The following is a 3959-nucleotide window of genomic DNA, read 5'->3' as shown; positions in this document are numbered from 1 at the left end:
ATAGAGAGAGAGTAATATGGTGCCCTCTCTACTGTGCAGAAGAGAAGGAGTGATAACAACAGGGAAGAGACTAGGGTACCAGCGAGACGGTGGAAACTACACTTGTGAGATGTCAATTCTTCTGAGGATTCCCACACCAGCAGCACTAGATCCCACCACCGTGCACACAAATTGTCAGTAATATCCTCCAGATTCATCAGGGCTTAGTGTGAGGGAATTCTGTATGGCAAACTGAGAGGGGAGATGAGTTTCTCATAGGAGTCAGAAGATGAAGACAGAAGAACTAATCAAGGAAGTCAGCAATCAAGAAGACCCCTAGGTACGAGCAGAAATTTTAGACAGGGTCTCAGACTACCCAGTCTATACAGTAAGGGAATTCAAGGTTATTCCACCCAGATTTCAGGAATGAGGGAAGTCTTAGCTGATTTATAAGTTACCCAGGGTTTCAAAATTCTTAATTAAAAGACAGGCAAATTGAATTCAACAATAGTTTGAAAAATTAATCTCCAGGACTAAATAGACTTTTATCCAGGAATATAAAGTGGTTTAATATTGGGGAATCAATTAACAGTATACCAAATGATCTAACTGGGAGTGAAAGAGGCAGGTGTTTTCAACTCTCTCTAAAAAACAATCAGGTTTCTGTTACTTAGCAGGAAAAAGTGACAGATAATGGTAGACATTTTACAGCTTCTATCACAAAATATGATGTCAAAAAATTGAGATCAATTTATGTTAAAGATACTAATCATAGCATTATTGGTATAAGCTAAAAACTGTATAAGGTGGAAGTCTAACAATTTCTAAATGGCTAAATTAATTCTGGAACATTCATACAATGGGATTCCATGCTGCCATTACAACTGTGCCTTGAAGACTATTGAGTGCCATGGAGAGAAAAGGAAAATATAAAACTTGACCCTAGTGTAATTTTTCCTGTCTTCCAAGTTCCCTCATGGGAAGAAATCCTCTGCCCTCCTCAGGATCCCTGAAGATTCCAGTTTGTGGTGGGGAAGATGGGATACTGCCCATGTCTGGCTGTCACCCTTCTCTCTGAATAATAGGTCTCATTTTGTTTTCAGTAGCTGTTTGTTTTCTCTCAGCTCAGCTTTACTCGTGGAAGATGATGAATCTCCTTCAGTCTACAAATACTATGCCTGAGGCTATTGGGTAGAGCAGAATTGGTCTGAACACCTGAGAGGTACCTGAGACGTAGTGTGGCACCTCACAATGTAGAAAACAACTTTTACTGAAAAATTAGGCATCACCATTGTATCACTGCGATGCAGTTTTGCATCTGCAAACCAACTGCAGTAAACTTACCATCAGCCTAAATGTACTGAAAACTGGATGCATGGCAGATACTCTTCTAAGCCTTTTCCTGTATCATCTCCATTGAATTCTCAAAACAATCCTGTAACGTAAGGGGCATTATAATTGCCATTTGATAGAAACACAAAGTGGAAAGTTTTAGGATTGAGAGCAATGTCAAACAGAGCCATAGTTATAACCCCTGATATGCTGGTTCCCAATGAAGTATATTGGAAGGGCTGCTGCTGCTGCTGCCGCTAAGTCGCTTCAGTCGTGTCCGACTCTGTGTGACCCCATAGACGGCAGGCCACCAGGCCCCGCCGTCCCTGGGATTCTCCAGGCAAGAACACTGGAGTGGGTTGCCACTTCCTCCTCCAATGCATGAAAGTGAAAAGTGAAAGTGAAGTTGCTCAGTCGTGTCTGACTCTTAGCAACCCCATGGACTGCAGCCTACCAGGCTCCTCCGTCCATGGGATTTTCCAGGCAGGAGTACTGGAGTGGGTTGCCATTGCCTTCTCCGATTGGAAGGGCTAGAAGTTTATAAAATTGATGAGAAAGCTGGAGAACTAGATTTAGTGATGGGCAGCCCCCTCAGTGTTAAGATGCAGAAACTACTGGGAGCATCTTTTGGGCATCAGTGCCAGAATCAATCTGTTTCAACCATTTTCAGACACTCTATTCAAATCACAATTCCAACTAGTTAAGTTGGGTCACATGCCTGCCTTTTGATTCAAGTCAAACAGGGCATCTGATTAATTGTCTCACATTCTGTACCCAGTGAATAACAGCTAATTCTCCCAAACAATTCAGGTTTTCCTTCAGTTCAGTTCAGTAGCTCAGTCAAGTCCAATTTTGCGACCCCATAGACTGCAGCACTCCAGGCTTCCCTGTCCATCACCAACTCCCGGAGCTTACTCAAACTCATGTCCATTGAGTTGGTGTTGCCATCCAACCATCTCATCCTCTGCCGTCCCCTTCTCCCTTTTGCCTTCAATCGAAAAAGGAGTATGTCAAGGCTATATATTGTCACTGTACTTATTAAACTTACATGCAGAGTATATTATGCAAAATGGCAGGCTGGATGAAGCACAAGCTGGAATCAAGATTGCCAGGAGAAATATCAATAACCTCAGATATGCAGATGACACCACCCTTATGGCAGAAAGTGAAGAAGAACTAAAGGGCCTCTTGATGAAAGTGAAAGAGGAGAGTGAAAGAGCTGGCTTAAAGTTCAACATTCAGAAAACTAAGATCATGGCATCTGGTCCCATCACTTCATAGCAAATAAATGGGGAAGCAATGGAAAAAGTGACAGACTTTATTTTGGGGGCTCCAAAATCACTGCAGATGGTGATTATAGCCATGAAATTAAAAGACGCTTGCTCCTTGGAGAAAAGCTATGGCAAACCTAAACAGCATATTAAAAAGCAGACATTACTTTGCCAAGAAATGTCCATCTAGTCAAGGCTATGGTTTTTCCAGTAGTCATGTATGGATGTGAGGGTTGGACTATAAAGAAAGCTGAATGCCGAAGAATTGATGGTTTTGAAATGTGGTGTTGGAGAAAACCCTTGAGAGTCCCTTGGACTGCAAGGAGATCCAACCAGTCAATCCTAAAGGAGACCAGTCCTGAATAGTCATTGGAAGGACTGATGCTGAAGCTGAAACTCCAATATTTTGGCCACCTGATGCAAAGAACTGACTCATTTGAAAAGGCTTTGATGCTGGGAAAGATTGAAGATGGGAGGAGAAGGGGACGACAGAGACCTTCCTTAGAGAAATAAAAAAGGAAATGATGCTGAGTAGTCAAGTAAACAAGGTCACTTACCACCATTTATAAATATTCCCTTGGCCACTCTTCAACCAGGAACTCTTCACAGTACTCTTGCTCCTGTCTGTTGGCATTTGAGGCCAGAAGGCAGGAGAGCAGTGAGGCCCTCATTTTCACCCTCTGGATTCCTCTCCTCACTCTGATGTCTCTTCTGGGCACAACACCTCTAATTCCCTTTTTCGGCTGCCTGTCAGAGGAAAATTGAAGTTTCCTATTATTTTCCTTTCTAGGCTAAGCTGAGGCCTCTGCTTGCATTCCAGAAAAGCCTAACTTTGCACAAACAGTCATTAAAGTGTTTTCCTGAACCAAAAAACCTTTAACAGATGTACTCACTCTTAATAACAAAATAGTCCCAATTGTTCTTTTTAGTGAAAATAGCCATTTTCCCCTTGCCATCCAGTTTTACATTTTTTAACACAAAGGGCAGACAAGATCAAATAACTAGACAGTAAAACACCAAGAAGCTTTGTCTTAAGAGATCATTTTTTTAGCTAGTCCCAGATCAATATATTTGGCAGAGGTTTCTTTCTCTACAAAGAATCTCCATAAGAAGGAGCTTCACAAGGAATATTGTCCTCTTCCTTCTGAGAACAGTGTGTTTTCACTTGCAATGTATGCCACACTAAAGTAACCAGATGAGGCCAGAGGTGGATTCACTCACACTAAGCCCCACATCAGCAAACCAAAACTGAAGCTTCTATGCTGGGCTCTCCCAGAAGAGGAAGGTCTAAGTCTACCAATCAGCATTGGCCTGCTCCATACAAGTTATCTGACCAGCTCCAAGACCTCTCTTCTCCATGTAAAGAGGGTAACCTGC

General features: G+C 42.3%; 1 long non-coding RNA gene across 1 annotated transcript; it reads right to left on the bottom strand.

Moving 5' to 3' along the window:
- Positions 1–522: 522 nt before the first annotated feature.
- On the bottom strand, positions 523–3329 carry LOC147374626 (uncharacterized). The gene is made up of 2 exons (XR_015162983.1): positions 3140–3329; positions 523–1414 (listed from the first exon to the last, which is right to left on the bottom strand). It is a non-coding gene; the product is annotated as an uncharacterized LOC147374626 (long non-coding RNA).
- Between the last annotated feature and the right edge of the window lie 630 nt (positions 3330–3959).

The sequence above is a fragment of the Bos grunniens genome, chromosome 4 (genome assembly GCF_055505025.1).
Source record: "Bos grunniens cultivar Pamir isolate PY7600 chromosome 4, Bosgru_T2T1.0, whole genome shotgun sequence".
Lineage (NCBI taxonomy): Eukaryota > Metazoa > Chordata > Mammalia > Artiodactyla > Bovidae > Bos > Bos grunniens.
This window is presented reverse-complemented; position numbering and strand designations above follow the sequence as displayed.